This window comes from Protomyctophum bolini (assembly GCF_963924005.1).
Source record: "Protomyctophum bolini genome assembly, chromosome: 7".
NCBI lineage: Eukaryota > Metazoa > Chordata > Actinopteri > Myctophiformes > Myctophidae > Protomyctophum > Protomyctophum bolini.
Window position 1 is genome coordinate 44282203 of NC_137868.1, and position 17317 is coordinate 44299519.

The 17317-nt window shown below is 43.3% G+C and overlaps 1 pseudogene across 1 annotated transcript in view; it reads right to left on the reverse strand.

The window, feature by feature from the left end:
- The window catches only part of LOC308318387 (voltage-dependent calcium channel gamma-4 subunit-like), a 46019-nt pseudogene that overhangs the window by 14045 nt on the left and 14657 nt on the right, over nt 1-17317 (reverse strand). The window lies entirely within an intron of this gene.

Here is a 17317-nt window from a genome sequence, read left to right on the forward strand (position 1 = left end):
TCATTTTACACTTGGTTGCATGCTGAAAATAGAAGATCTACAAGCTCACAATGCGTCGCGCTGCTTACACGTTGTGAGCTTGTACATCAGCTATTTTCAGCAAGTGTATAAAATCAGCCATTATATGACCACATCAAGGCCCGCCAGAAATACATTTCAGTCGACTAAATCAACCGTAGATTTAGTCGACTGAAATCTTATGATATCTAGTCGACTAAAACTAGACTAAACACTAATCCAATTCCAGGTGACTGAAACGTGACTAACACTAAATGAAGGTTCATTCCAAAAGACTATGACTATATGAACTAAAAATAGAAATGTGCTGCCAAAAACAACACTTAACATATTAAAAACTGGTGGACACGCAAAGCCGGGAATCTAGAACGTTTCGGAAGTTGTTTCGGTGGAAAATGGGGGCCTCGGTGTCTCTCTGCAATCTGGTCATTCCCCGGGCGTATACGCATACATATATAGCGTGATGACACACGCCGACAGAGAAAATCAATTCGTAAACCAGAACAGAGATATATCTGATTGCATATTTTCTGTACGGCGATAATGTGTCCGCAGTAAAAATCAGCAGGCCTAATTTTAACTCCGAGGGTGTACAGTACACCAAATGGGACCCCGTTTGTATATTTTCACTGCGTATACTGTCTTGCACTGTATTGAGTATATGACGATGACGGTCAGAGTGACCTTGTGGCTGTTAGCTGTGCCATCAGCATACTGTATATAGGATCATTATGTCACTGTTACATGTCTGTGGATTCATATTCATATCGATATATAAGTGTCAATATATTCTATACACACCACTGAGGCCGGGGGTTACAGCGGTTCCCAAACTTTTTAACCCGTGACCCAAAAGAGAAATGAGACATTCACAATGATGTATATACCGCTGTTTAGTTACAACGTTTCAAGTTGCAATTTAATATTTTACAAATGTGTTTTGTTTAATGTAATGCTGTATGTTTTGCAATTGTGTGTGTGGTCACTTTAAGAGCAGAGTGTATCAGTAGTCATGTGACCAGCAGAATGTCATGTGATCACCTGTAACCAGGAAGTAAATTCAGTTTAGTACATGGCTGAGCACAGAGAAGCTGTGTGTTTTGTCTATGATAATCCAACAACATCTACTGTACCTGCATATACGCCTGTTGATAGCATCATGGGTATGTAACTAATGCTTAGATGTTCATTGATGATTGTACATGATTATTTTTGATATATTGTGGATATTGATTATGCTTTATTTGTAAGTTTCAGTTTCACACTTCTTTGATGTTAGTAAACCTGTGGATTTGGAAACAACTGTCTTCAGAGTCTTAGGGCTGTATTTTGCGTGTCTTAAGTACCATGTCTTATTACCTAACTTGAGTAAACTAAAGACCCGGAGGCGTGATCAATGCCATTTGGCTATTCTGAGTGGCCAAAGAGCATTGATCACGCCTCCAGGTCTTTAGTTTACTCAAGTTAGGGAATAAGACCTGGTACTTAAGACACGCAAAATACAGCCCTTAGTGTCAAGGAGGAGTTTATCTGACTGTCAAGATATCTAGCCACTTATATTTAGGACAGTACAACCGCTGTGTGTTGGCGAGCTGGTGGATCGGCTGCTATATAGAACTTCTTAAACATAATTGGTTTTCTAATTTATGGAATTTCTTAGATTGTGTAATATAGCTGCCTGGCTCGAGAGAGAGACAAGCAAATGCATACTGTATATAGGCTACACGCACGCACGCGGCGCGCACGGCGCGCACACGGCGCACGCACGCCCTCCTGATAACCAGATGGTCCTCCTCCGTGCCCTCTGCGGCGGACATTGTTTTCGTGCATCTCATCTGCATCTCAATCGAGTAAATAGCACGGTATAAAAGTATGGCGTTGTCATTTTGAAGAGGACACCGTGAGGCTTTCCAAAGACGACCGACCATGTGTGGAGGCGGGGACACCTTCCAGGTTCTTCTAAAAGAACAACTAAACTAAAATGACTGACCGACCTCGAGAGGTCATCTTTTTTTTAAACTTCCACAACAGAGCGCTGAAGTCGCAGATGTCACTGCCGCTATGGAGGGGCGCGTTCTTTGTTGCGAGTGACCGCGTGAGGTCGCATTTGCTATGAAAAAACCTGCATTTCCCCGTGCGTCACGTCACACCTCCATATATGGTCACGCCTCGTGACATCATGCCTCCATCTCCATGTATGGAGCTGACCTGTTCTGACACATTCCACATGTTCATCCCTCCCCACCCGTCCTTATATCCTCTTTGATGTCTCCCTTTTGACTGACACCTGTCCATTTAAACTCTTAGACGGGCCCGCCCCAAAGTTATTATAGTGCAGCCACGCCCGGCGGCCGGCGAAAACGAGAGTTATCAACAGGCCCGAAAATTAAGGCCCGGCCCTACCTGGGCCCTCATCAAACCCTGTACACTCAAGAAACTGCCCCCGCGGACACCCTTAAATCTCCTTATATGGAGCTGACCTGTTCTGACATTCCATTTGTTGATCTGGCCTCATCAAACCCTGCAATCAAGACACGACGCTCCATTTATGGCCAGACCTCATCAAACCCTGAACACTTGAGACACTGACCCCGCGCTGCCACCCTTAGATCTCCATATATGGCGCTGACCTGTTTTGACATTCCTTATGTTGATCTGGCCTCATCAAACCCTGTACACTCAAGACACGCTCCATAATATGGCCAGTACAGAATTCATTCCATGTATTGATCTGACCCCCTCCAACCTCCATGCCAAAGCGCCAGCGCTCGCCCAGCAGTCTGGCGTTACTGGTTATATAGAGGGTACGGCGGTACGCACATGTATGACGACATCATCATCATACCTGGAAGTCATGCAGGAACGCCTATACTGAGTGGCAAAAAAAACGACTTTCTGGCCTTGACAGCCCATACAACCAAACAGAAAAGGCATCTAATTTGGATTGAACTACGTTAAACTCGCTTTGCCACTCGATTCGCACTCACTTTATGCGTGCACATACTGTATATATACCCTCTATTCTAATCCCCACAGGGGGATCTTAGATATAAGAACTGTACATGTTCCAAAAATGAACAAATTATCCAGGCTTTTCTGTCAGGCGGGTGTCTCTGCATCGTTTATTATGTTCATTCATATTTGATACAGCCCGTTACTGGAGAAAGTTAAATTAATTCACTTTCAAAAACACTGTTGGTAATTTTATTGTCTACTGCAGGCTTATGTGAACACCCCAGACAGTTTTTTTTAAGTTGCTTGCTTCAGTATTTTGATATTAACCTTCCTATATGCAAACCCATTTTAACTCCAAACTCCAGTTAGATTCATCAAAAACACCTGTCCTTTCTTCTTTTGACTGACATTGTCCTTCTAATCTAATACGTGAGGAGGTCGTGTTTTTTCATTTGCAATTTCATTTCCTATTTAATACTAGTTTTAGATTTTTTTTTAAATCTCCTCCGGAGACTCCTTCTCCTCATTTATTTACCAATTCATTTATTTTTTATTCTTTTTTAAATAAATGAAAACTGAAATGAAATAACACGACCTCCTCACGTATTAGAAGGACAATATCAGTCACCGGAAAACAATGCTCTGGTGTTTCCGATGAATCCATCATGGTTAAAATGGAGTTTACTAGAAATGACTTTGTATAGGAAGGGGCGGGGCAGCTCAAATGAATATAAAATAATCTAAATACTGAGTCAAGCAACTTCAAAACTGTGTTCACATAAACCCGAGTAGATGATAAAATGATAAATGATAAAAAGTGCACTTCCGGGTCTGAAATCAATGTCCCTAAACTAAAATCTGTCACGCTCCGTCAAGACAACAAGCGACGTGCGTCAACACACTACATTTTGTCATTTTTGTCTAGTTATTATTTGTCGAGGAAATTGTCAATATATTTTAGTCATCAACGGTTATTCTTTACTTAGTTTTTATTCAGTTTCGTGAGTGAACAAAGGTAGTCAACGAACATTTTTCATTAGTCGAAGAAATTAACACTGCTCCACAGTCGGCCACACCCCCAACCCTCACCACTACCCCAATGTGGTGCTCCAGTTCGGGGTCACATGGCTTGTATAGTGGACCTCAAGATCAACGTACAAGATTTGTTAAATAAAAAATACATGTTTATTACTTTATTTATCTTCGGAAATATCAATTTGCGAGAGCTATAATTGGAGCAAAAAGGCAGTCTATTGAGGCACTTACAGATGCTGTAGAAAAGGTCAAAGCACAACTATAATGTCATATATTTCTCATATATAGATATATATTTTTTTACTTTATATATTTTGATTGTTACGTGAACTAACTGATGAAATGTCCTCCTTGTTGCAATAATAATAATGCGATAATCGGAACCTTGGGGAGGGTGGGGGTGATGGGGGGGGGGGGGAGTTGTACATTGAAAAAATGTTTAATAAAATCTTCAGAAATATAGAGAAAATCACAAGAAAACCTTCAACTGGAATATGCAAAATTCTGCTTGGTTCTCAGGAGGATATGCATGCAAGCACATACAAACCCAATGTACACGTGCACTGCACCCGCACACACACACACACACACACACACACACACACACACACACACACACACACACACACACACACACACACACACACACACACACACACACACAGAGACAGACAGACAGATAACTACCCGCCCTGCCCATGGGGGTCTTGTATCTGTATTGCAGACAGACAGACGGACTGACAGACGGACGGACGGACGGACGGACGGATTGTGAGAGAGATGAAGTGACGGTGACAGACAGAGGGGGACAGATGGACATGATGACGACGTCTCGTTAGGTTTCCACTGGCTCTGTGGAGAAAGAGATGCACGTATAAGGCACACGGTCAGGACACAGCCACCATGATGCAGTGGTTCTCATAAACTCTCTCATGTCAAAGACCCCCAAAATGCTCCTATATACCGTACTTGTATACCATATCTGCTATTTTATTTATTATTTTACTCATTGCTGGCTGTCTGAATGCCAAAAGAAATTTTAAAAAAAAGGTCATTAAAATTTTTACCGGACCGCTACACTATAGCTGCCCAGGCCTCGATGCGTTGTTCGTACAATCCTTGTTGTCATGTTGATGGATTAGCTCTTGGAGCTTAATCTATTTTAGATTTTAATCATTATTTTCTACTTTGGCTATTGACAAATTGCAGATGTAAAGGGGCACGGGAAGTGGGGTGGCTGGAATAAAATAGTTGTTGAAAAAGGTGTTTGTTTGTCCGGCAAACTTTTGTTTAAAGTGGGAAATTTGGTAAATATTCTTTTTTATATTTTAGGCCAATAAAGAAAAGACTACAGTATATACCAAATTTCCTTCCCGTCCACCCCATCCGCCGGACTATTTTGAGTAATAATATGGGTGTCTGTTGCTATGAGTCGCACATAGGAACCATTTGTAACAGGTGCTGCGTGACATGCAGGAACCTGTTCATGGTTGCACCTGTTTGGATTTGAGCTGGAGAGTGCAGTTTGCAAACCCATTTAATAAACTATTGCTCGGTTGGATACACTTCATGGGGAATTGGGATTGCACTTTCTCCCAAACATAGGTAAGACATACATTATTGTTTATTGCTGCTGCTACTGCTTCTGCCGCCGTGCAGAAACGAGGTGTTAACATGTGTGCAATGTCGTGTGTTATTGACCGGCCTGGCCTCTGTGATTTGCATAATACACAGGCTCTTTAATTTCCAATACAGACTGTTGGTGAACTAGTGGCTCAGTGGCCTATGTAGTTAGAGCGTTCTCTCTGAGACTGGGAGGTCAGGGGTTCGATCCCCGTCCCGGTCATAACAAAGACTCTAAAAATGGGATCCAATGCCTCAGCAATGCATCAAGGGTTGGATTGGGGGGTATAAGTCCCTGTGCATCATGTCTAGTGTACTTGTACATCAAGCTGCCTCACGCTACAGAAACAGGAGATAGGCCCCTATTAGCCCTGAACATGACTGCCATGATGATTATCATGACAGTCATGACGAATCTTCACCCTATTTTTTGCACTTGCTGCATTTACAAACTTTCCGTATATATAAACATTCAGATTTCAAATATAAAGTACTCACATTTTGTCTCACGGGTGTTAGCTAGTAGCAGCCCAATCGCTAGCACTGCTGCATTCCGCGTTCTTTAATAAAAAGCATTTTTGTCCGGTCATTTCTGTGTTTTTCCCGGTTTTGCCTTAAACTTCCGCCTTTCGGCACCTGCACCTCAGCGCCCCTGTCGGTTGTCACTTGCAATGATTTTCAATGCCCAAAGGAAGATGATAAATCTGGCCGTCTGCCACGTCTTTCAAACATGCCTCAATGTTGTGTTATTGAAGCAGAGAAAGAGGCCTTTTACATGGCTAATAAACAATTCAATGACAACATGATTTAACACACAGTACAAAGGCACAGTGTGAGACATTTGTTTGTCTCTAAATGTTTTGATGAATTGAACAATGTGGACCCTGTTGTAAACAAGTGTAATGCTTAATTGGGTCGTCCACTCACAGTTAACAGTCTTTGTATTGAGTTTGTGCTTGAAATGTACTGTAATTCTGCAAACTGTTAATAAAGATTTCAATCAATCAATCAAACATAACAGCCATTAGACGCCATATATGCTTTTCAGTTAAAATATCTAACGTACAGTAACATACTGTATACTGTACCATACTGTATACTGTGCTGTATTGTACAATACTGCACCGTATTGTACTGTACCATACTGTGCCGTACTGTACTATACTGTACTGGACTGTACCGTACTTGCTGCGCCGTGAGTGTGAGTGCGAGTCTGTGTGTGTGTGTGTGTGTGTGCGCGTGCACAGTGGAAAGGGGAGTGGCCTAAAGCAGCACTTGGGGAAATGAGGAAGTGGAAGGGAAAACAAGGCAAAAACGGGCAAAACACAGAAATGACCGGACAAAAATGCTTTTTATTAAAGAACGCGGAACGCAGCAGTGCTAGCGATTGGGCTGCTACTAGCTAACACCCGTGAGACAAAATGTGAGTACTTTATATTTGAAATCTGAATGTTTATATATACGGAAAGTTTGTAAATGCAGCAAGTGCAAAAAATAGGGTGAAGATTCGTCATGACTCTCGTATGAATACGAGAGTCATGTTTCAGGGCTAGGCCCCTATGGGCCTCATGGCTCGGCTATGGGCTTACTTTGGTGTGTGTGTGTGTGTGTGTGTGTGTGTGTGTGTGTGTGTGCGTGTGTGTGTGTGTGTGTGTGTGTGTGTGTGGCCTATACATGCTGCGCTGCGTACTAAATAACTCAATTTTTATATAATATAATTTTTATATAATATAATGTTTATATAGCAAGCATGAAAACATAAACATAACAAGTTGAAATTATGGAGAGATACTTATAAGGTTCTGTAAAGCTCCTTTTTTTTTAAACCACACCATGGGACGTGTGGACATGGGGACTATAATCTTCTCTGAAACTCTGTGCAGGTGCGTGCGTGGCGTGCGTGCGTGTGCGTTTGGCTGATAGAATGAGTGGACGATGTGAGTGTGTCGGTTGTTCCTGCAGGGATCCGATTGGTTCCAGCTTTCCAGCGGAGGGTTTAAAAGGGGCTTACCCCAGAATCAGATCTCCAGTGGGCTATATACGGTAGCTCTGTCTGTCCCTGTTCAGCCAATCAGATCTCCAGTGTGCTATCTGTCTGTCCCTGTTCAGCCAATCAGATCTCCAGTGTGCTATAGCTCTGTCTGTCCCTGTTCAGCCAACCTGCTATAGCTAAAGTGTTGCTTAGAATGAAAGGGAATGAACATCCGCACACCGCCTTTAAAGGACCACTTCACCACTTTTCAACCTATCTTCATATAATAGGTCGTCACTAATAATCATGATAAAATGGCACGATTTTTTTCTACTCAGTCTGTGTCTCATATGAGGGCTGTGCATGTCTTCCAGTGACATCATCATTAGGCAGATTATTTTTTAAACAAGATTTTCATCATCGTGAGAACGATGGCTTCCATTTTCGCATTGCAAGTTTTCATGGACTAGAAAGCCTGCCGTTTTTATTAGCTTGTATTCCCCATCGATGATGTCACTGGAAGACGGTTTCTGAACTGCCCTCCTATGAGACACAGACCGAGTAGAAAATAATTGCGCCATTTCTTCATGATTATTAGTGAGGACTTATTATAAGATAGGGTGAAGCGTGGTGCTTTAAGGTATTTAGGACTGAGGCCAGATTCTACAAAATGTCTTCTAAATCCTGACAGTCTTCTGAAAAAACCTCATGTTTCAATATCAGTGGTTCTCAAACTATTTCATGTCGATGACCCCAAAAATTATATGTAATTGGCCGCCGACCCCCATCTGAAAATATGTTGTTCCAGGTACCCCCCCCCCCCCCCCCCACTAGAAGCAAAGATATGAGTTGGAAGTGTTCACTGTGAAAGAATACATATTCAAAGATTCAAAGAAAAAATACCGTTCGTTATTCATCCAAAAACAACACCTGCCGAAGACATCTGCCGGTCGATAAAAAAAAAAAACGTTCGTTTAATTTCCAACAGTTATTTTGGGGAACTTTTAAGACTGGACGCAGATTCTTTTTTTCCCCTTTCATTCTACTTCATACAGCTCTCTTTGAAATTATTTTTGGATGTGTGTGTGTGTGCAGTGCAACCTCTCGGGACTTCTTTCCTGATTCATGTAATGTTTGCAAACCACTCATTTATTTAACAGCATGGCGTTCGTTATAGGGCTGAGTTATAACGTTTGTGTTTGACCAGCTTTTCCCTCTTAAGTGGATACGTTAGCTTTTCTACTTGGGGTTTATTGAATGTGTTTGGGTCATATTCAGTTCCTTTCGTTTACGCATGCCCTCAGCTCACTCTGAGTTCACCCTGAATTCATTATTTAAGGCTATATATATATTTATTTTTTTGGCTTTGATGGTGGAGTTTTCCTGCATGGGGGAGCTGTGGAGAGAGTCCCGGACTGGTTTCCCCCAGGCGAGGTGCACACGTTTGGTCAGACATAGTTCCACCCCCCTCCCGACATGCACGGCCGGTTATACAACTAACCCGTGGCAGGTTAAAACCATAGAGTAATAAAAAGGATAGAGACCGAACCACTATTCATTTCAGTGGAAGTTGCTCAGTGGCACCCGCGGAAGACTGCCGGAAGTATGAGTATAACTCAATGGCTTACGCAACGTGACGTCATGAACGTCCGTCCGTCCGTCTCCATGAAAGTGCTGCAAGTTCCACATGTCGCCAGTAGGTGTAGTGGCATCTTCAACGTTGGAGTTAGTCTTTTACTGGGGGGGCTTGGTTAAAACTCACTCGCTAGCTCCCGACGTGTGTGGCAGGTTAAAACTCACTCGCTAGCTCCCGACGTGCGTGGCAGGTTAAAACTCACTCGCTAGCTCCCGACGTGCGTGGCAGGTTAAAACTCACTCGCTAGCTCCCGACGTGCGTGGCAGGTTAAAACTCACTCGCTAGCTCCCGACATGCGTGGCAGGTTAAAACACAGCCTATACATAATAAACCCTCAACTTCACACGAGTGATTTTATTCACGCAGCCGCTCGCCTGCGCCGCATATTATTATACCGAAAGTCTTGCAGATCGTCTATTTCCGGCGCGTCATATTATTCATATATAGGCCGCTCGACCGAGTGTAAAACGAACATATAAACAGGAAAGGCAGAGGAGAAGACTGCTCTCTCTCTCTCTCTCTCTCTCTCTCTCTCTCTCTCTCTCCAGAGCAGCAGTGATGTGCGCTCGCCCGCACGCACCATGCCACCCACCCACTGGCATGAATCTTTCAGTGCCCAGCTTGTCCTGAAGCTCCTCTCTCTCTCTCTCTCTCTCTCTCTCTCTCTCTCTCTCTCGCTCAGTGCACCTGCACAGTTCATTGCACCGCTGCGTGGCTCTACTGAGCGGCCGGCCCTCCGCGGTAATGCCCAGCGGACAGCAAGCATGCTTGACCTCCAAATCCACGCCAATATACTGAGGACCTCTCTCTCTCTCTCTCTCTCTCTCTCTCTCTCCCACTGCTGTGCTGCAACCGTGGAGAGAGAGAGAGAGAGAGAGAGAGAGAGAGAGAGAGAGAGAGAGAGAGAGAGAGAGACCCAGATGAGAGAGAGAGAGAGGCAGATGGACAGATAGGGTGAATGGAGAGCACGGAGGGAGAGAGAGAGACCCAGAGGAGAGATAGAAAGAGAGTGATAGAGAGAGATAGAAAGAGTGATAGAGAGAGAGGCAGATGGACAGATAGGGTGAATGGAGAGCAGAGAGAGAGAGAGAGAGAGAGAGAGGTGCAGAAGCCAGAAGGCATGAGCGGAGAGAGAAGCGGAGAAAGAAAGAGATTAAAAAGATACGGTCTCTTTCTGGTAGAAATCTGTATATATAATATTATAATACAGTATATGTCCCAAAGCTGCTGTGGATCTGCTGTACTTTCCGTTCGCGTGACGTGTCATCAAGTATAAGAAGGCGTTCAAAAAACCCACAAAAAGTTTAAATACTCTTTTTACGGAGGTTTCTGCCCGCGGCGATATATATAAAATAAAATAGAGCACCTGTGTATATATAAGACAGAAGATATGGGGACTAGAAGCGACTGAGGGGAGGGTGGGGGGGGGGGGACGAGCATGGTGGGCACTGCAGCAAGTGCTCAGAGGGGCCGGAAGCTTATCTCTAATAGGCTTCTTCTGTTATCAGGAAGCTTTAGCTGGAGGACAAATTAGCTTTTTGCACGATGACCGAATAAGAGTAGGGAGGGGAGGGGAGAGGAGAGGAGAGGAGAGGAGAGGAGAGGGGAGGGGAGGGGAGGGGAGGGGAGGGGAGGGGAGAGGAAAGGAAGTGGAGCATTCCAACCACTCGAAAATAACAAGACACATTGCACAATCGATGGCCGTGTGGGGCTACACCAGGCAATTTTGCGCGCGTGCATATGCGTTTACTGCGTGCGTTTACTGCGTGCGTCTACTGCGCGCGTACAGTGCGTTTGGATAGGACCAATATATGTCAATGATACCAGCTATACACCAGACGCACGGATACCGCGGGCCATCCTACGCGTGCTCTAAAAATAGGATCGGTTCAATTTTTTTTACGTGCGTACTATATATGCCCCCATGCGCGCGTATCTATATATCCTCCCGGAAGGCCCCGCACAAATCTGCCGCGCGCCACAGATCTGGTGTAGCCACAGGGCATTTTGCACGCATACTTTGTGCGCGCAGTGCGCTTACGTCAAACGCACACATGCCCGGTGTAGCTTGGCCGAGACACTCTGTTGTTGAAGAGACAATCCCAAGCTTGGCCATGCAGGGTATAGGCTACACCAAGTCCCCTATAGCAAGGCTAGCCATGCAGGGTAGGCATGCAGGGTAGCCAAGTTCCCTATTATAGCAAGGCTGGCCATGAGAGTCATGGTTGAAGCTGCGAGACGTGGTGGTGAAAGCTGGAACTGCAGCCTGGGCCCCTGTATTTATGGCGAGGAAACCCCTGTGTAGCTTCAGGGTTGAACCCATTTAGGCCTAACGTCGAAATGTAATGTTTCTACACCAGTGGTTCTCTATATTGTCAAGGACCCCAAAAAGTAATTGGCCACCCATTTGAAAATATGTTGTTCCAGCCCCCCCTCCCAGTATTATTACTGTAGTTTAAATGATACCCGGGGGGGGGACACACAATTTTATTTTTTTAAGAAAACATATATTATTATTTTTTTTACACCAGCGTCTGTGTGAGACAGATTTCAGATGTGCGCGAGAGCATTTGGCAATGTGCGTGTGCTTGTGCGCTCGGGCGCACCTTAGGGGGAACATTGCTTGTCGTGACAAACCATGACAACAAACACAATTTTTCAGGCTGAACAAATAATTAGAAAGAAGAAGAAAACGGCAGGTTATACAACACTTTCTTTGTTGTTTTTCTTCTTTGTAATTATTTGTTTGGTCCAAAATATTGTGTTTTGTTGTCATGATTTGTCACGACAAGAGTTGGCTTTGTTACGACGCTTATAAGGTCTTTAAATAAATATGAAATGTCTATGGGAAAAATGCATTGGGAACTATTTCCTGGGCCTGGTGTCGTCATGAAAGGGGGTGGGACTGCGATGCTATAGCCTCTCTATACACAAACAAAACCACCACTTTTATCTGACTCCAGATCAGCGGAACTGTCAAAGCCCCCCCTTCCCCAAAAAAAGGTCGACAGAATGGAGAGAGAGAGAGAGAGAGAGAGAGAGAGAGCCAGCTAGTGACCACTCAGGGACCTTCTCTTATACTTTAGCTATTGAAAAATAGCAGATCTACAAGCTCAGCTTGTAGAAAGCGTATAGCTATAGGGGCTACACTTTAGCATCCTGGGATTCAGTGCATGATGGAGGAAGTATTTTTTTAGGGCTGATAGCCCCTCCTATATTCAGCTATTAGTGTAGATTTTCGTCTTGCACACAAACATTACATTCCCATTGACAATGAATGTGGAATTTACGCCGCATGTGTGGACGAGGAAATCGTCTATTTTCGTCCTACACAAAGATTTTAGTTCCCGGCGTTGACAATGAATGGACAATTTTAGGTGCATATGTGTCTGAGCAAAATAGACATGTTACGTCATGATGATAAGAGGATAAGAGCGCCCCTCACTTCACAGGGGTGTGATTTTCGACTTACTTTCTGGTATGCAAGGTTCAAAGAAACCTTGAACCTTAATGCATACCAGAAATAGTCTGCTATACAAGTACAAGTTCGCTATGAAAAATGTACTCGACAATGCACATCAAAAGTAAAAGTACTAATCTAGTGGTTTTGTAATAATAATCCAAATCTACAAAGTCACTACTATAGTAACTCAAGTTTTCAAATAATTATAGTGGAGTAAATAAAGCACAATATTTGCCTCTGAGATTATTGCAAATTGGACATACTCAGTACAGTAGAGTAGAAAAATACCTCCACATTGCACTGTACAGTAAGTATAGTAAGTACAGTACATTTCCACCACTGGGTGTGACTCAATCAAAGACAGTGATGACCGGTTTATTTTGACCGGTCCGGGGGCCTGACCAGGCGGTTTAGCTATTCGCTTCAGCATACACTGGGATAAGAATACATTTTTACAGCCGAGACAGTTTTCCTTGTCACTACGTGACCGTCAAACCAAACCGCACTTGGGGAATCAATTAAACACGGCGCAGAACAACTGTGCTAATCATGGGCTTTTACGTAACCACTATTAACGGCCCCTTTACTAAAGCACACAAGCGCTATAGTAGTGTCACATTCTCTCTCCCCCTCAGCCTGTGACTACTCCACCATGGCCACTCCCACATTCATTTCCCACCACACTGCAGTCCCATTTACACACCTGTCTTCAACTCCCTCGTCACCCACCTGTGAACACTTTGCTAATCAACCTGCTCCTATAAAACTGGACTCTTCACAAACTCAAACATTGTCAGTTCATAGTTTGATGTCATGCATGTTGCTTGTCTGTGGATTCCTGTTTTGACTGCTTTGTCATTTTGCAATTGCCTGATTCCTGCCTACTACTCAGTGTAAATACTTAACTTCTATTCGTGTTTGTTGTTACTCTGCACTTGGGTTCGACTCTGTCTACATCCGTGACAAGTAGTGCCCCTTTGTTCTGACTGAGCCGTGTCTAGGCCCGTTTGAAACCGTGAGATGAGGCTCAATTCTTGCTCAAATGTGAAAATGTATTGTCTTTAGTCTGCATAGTGTTGCTGAACGTTACCACGTTCAAAATGTGGCAGCTTGGAGCCAAAGTCTACTGTGGCTTTAACCCATTTTATAGGATGGGTATAGCTCCTTTTGTTGTGTTCCGCATTATCTTGAAAAATAGCAGATCTACACAAGCTCGTAGCGCGGCACTCACCCTGGAAGAACACATTTTGAGATTGGGGTCCGTGGGTTCCTTGACATGACATAGTTTCAGAACCACTGACACAGAAACATAGGTTTTTCAGCAAACTTGTCATTTAGAAGACATTTGTAGAATCTGGTCTCGGGTCTAAACATCAAGTGCTTGACTTAAACCGCTCTTAACCCAACATATGTTCAGACTGCGGGGTCCGCGGCCAAATACAGATAATTCTGGGGGTCCTTGACATGAAATAGGCTGAGAACGACTGACACATAGAAACAGAGGTTTTTCAGAAAACTGTCAAGACATTTGTAGAATCGTCCTCAGGTCTAAATGGGTTAAAACTATAACTAGCAGTGAACAGCGGAACAGACAATGTCGTCTGTTCGCTGCTGGTCTAGTTTATCTGGTACAGTAACAGAGGCCACATCCATCCATCCATCCTGCACTGCATGCACTTCGCACTCTGTCATCCAGGCTATTGACTTTTTTACGTGTGGACGTACAGAGGACCGTAAGCGCCTGACATCTGCCTGCTCTTTACACATTTTGGCAGACAACATAACGTGGGTCAGGATCGCCGGCTGGCTGGCATGCACGCACGCACGCACACGCACGCACAGGTTTCTATTACGATACTACACAGTACTTGTGAGGACGTCAACATTTTAGGACAGTGACTTCTTGAATGCCATTTTAAATCAATATAGACATTTTTTTAAATGTGAGCATATAAAGTAAAAGAAAAATCCTTCCTTATTAGTTAGCCAGGTTTGAGTTAATTGGGTTTATATACTGTATACCACTTACTGATTATGTTATGGTTTGTCGCATCTGTTTAACCCATTCTGGGGCGGGAACCCCTTTTGGTGTTTTAAGCATTATGTCATGCAATAGCAGGTCTACAAGCTTGTAGATCTGCTATTTTTGAAGCTATATATAGCTGCCATAGCATTTGTGAAATGTTTAGCCTGTAACCAGTGTAGCGCTACGCGTGCATTTGTTTTCTTTATGTTTGGAACGTTGATTTTGACCACTGTTAGTTATGTTTTGCATTGTCGCAGGCTTGCACTGTTGTTTGTGAATCGTTTGGAGAGGTACATAACTAAATACTGTATATACCCAAGAGAGAGTACAAAAACAATACCCAAACCTGTCTGCTTTTTGTATAGCCTTGTGGCGTCAGCCAGCCTTTCCACACACGGTCCTTCACACTCAATTCATCGAAACATTTAATGACATACAAATATCAGTTTACCAGGAGTGAGGAGCTGATCAGCTATTTTTTCTGCATAAATCCTAAATTCTAAATCCTCTAAATAGTCTAATCCTAATGTTATCAATACTAGGGCCTTGCCCGTTCTAATATATGAGGAATTTTGTGAGGAATATCTTCCAGAGAAAAAAAGAGATGTTGTTCCAAAAGAGATTTTTCAAGTTGTGATCATTCCCGGCTCTATTTATATGCAAATATCCTGGCCAATGGCATTGTAAGACTAAACAATAGGACCCAATGAGGACTTAGAGGTGAAAAAATAACAGAAAAACTAATTATTTAAACTTTTTTCTAAAAATGTCTTCTACATATCCTGACAGTTTTCTGAAAAAGCTATGTTTCTATGTCAGTCGACATTTTCAAAAATAGCAGACCTACAAGCTCGTAGCGCGCCAGCGTTTCTTAAATTTTAGAATAGATATACCGAAATCTAAATGTATATCTTTAAAAAAAAAATCCTTTTAACCGTGCAACCGTTTCTCTCGTCAGGAACCAGAAGAAATGGCGCCCACACAGCATGCTCTCAAATTCTACTATACTCATGGGGACACTGTCCTCACAAGTAAGGGCGCACGCACACACACACACACACACACACACACACACACACAGTCACACACATGTACACGCACACACGCACATGTGCGTGCGTGCAGTGGCGGCCTTATATATGTGTCAATCGTTTCAATTGAAAATAGTAGTAGTATTATAGTGTGTTGTTTGGTTGTAATTGTTCCCACTTCCCAGTGTGTGCACTCACTGCACTAGCAGCGCTGACAGTTGCGATTGCATCATTGTATAGCCAATGCTGCCTCCTAAAAAAAAGTTTAATCAAGCAAGCTGCTTTTGTGTATTTTCTACTTGGCTGTGTATGCCGTTCGTGCTTTGAAGTCCGATAATACACACTGACAAAAATAATAATAATTATTAAAATTATGAACGGGGCCTCCCCGTCCTTAAGGCCGCCCCTGCGTGCGTGCCCCCCCACGACCAACACACACAGAAAGAACAAAACTCCTCTGAATTATATTCCACAGGCTGAGACGCATAAAAAGACAAACGAGCCATCCATTCTCTCCTACTTAACACCTGCCACAGAGTGTTGTAACTTCCAGACGGCTCGCTGCGGCGCGGCGCAGCGTGGCCCTTTCACTTCGTCCTCTCGTTCTCAACCACCTTCACTTCAGGGCTATTATATAATAATATAATATATATATATATATTATATAATAATATATATAGAAAGCCTTTTTCTTTCTGCATTGCTTTGGCCCCGACTATAAAACTACGACGGAAAAAAATGTCCGTCGCCGTGTTGTTTTTGGCAGGAGATTTAGATTTCAGTTTTTTAGTCATAATATAGTCTCTTGAATAGTTTTCATTTTTTTTGTCTTAGGGCGCTTTCACACCGGACATGTTTGGTTCGTTTAAAACGAACCATGGTCCGCTTACCCCTTTGGTTCTGTTGGTGTGAACGTGCATCCGAACTCTGGTGCGGATCAAAGAAACGAACCATATGGTCCACTATAAAAGGCCGGACTCGGTTCGCTTCCAAACGAACCACGGTGCGGTTCGTTACTGGTGTGAACGCATTCGGACTTTATAGAAGACCAAATACAGTACGATAGCCAAAATAGCTGTCGGGCTTCGGCAGTTGTGAGGCTGCATTAATAATTAGTTATAAAAGCATGTATTTTTTTACGGGGATCATCATATGACAGCTGACAGTCTGATTTTATTTTAATAGTAGACGCATGTCGAGGCGCAGCGCAAATGTAATGGCAGCGTACGAGGTTCACATGCGCAAAAATAACAGATGTATAACTTTGGGTGTGAAAGCGCCCTTAGTCACATCTTAGTCACCTGGAATGTTTTAGTGTTAAGTCTAGTTTTCGTCGACTGAATGTCATGCGGTTTTAGTCGGCTGAATCTACAGGCGATTTAGTCGACTGGAATGTGTTTCAGCGGGCCTTGATGCCGTCGTAATGGCTGATTTTATTCTTGCTGAAAATAGCAGATCTACAAGCTCACGACGCGTCGAGCAGCGACTCGTTGTGAGCTTGAAGATCTGCTTTTTTCAGCATGCAACCAAGTGTAAAATGATTTATACTGGATCTCTT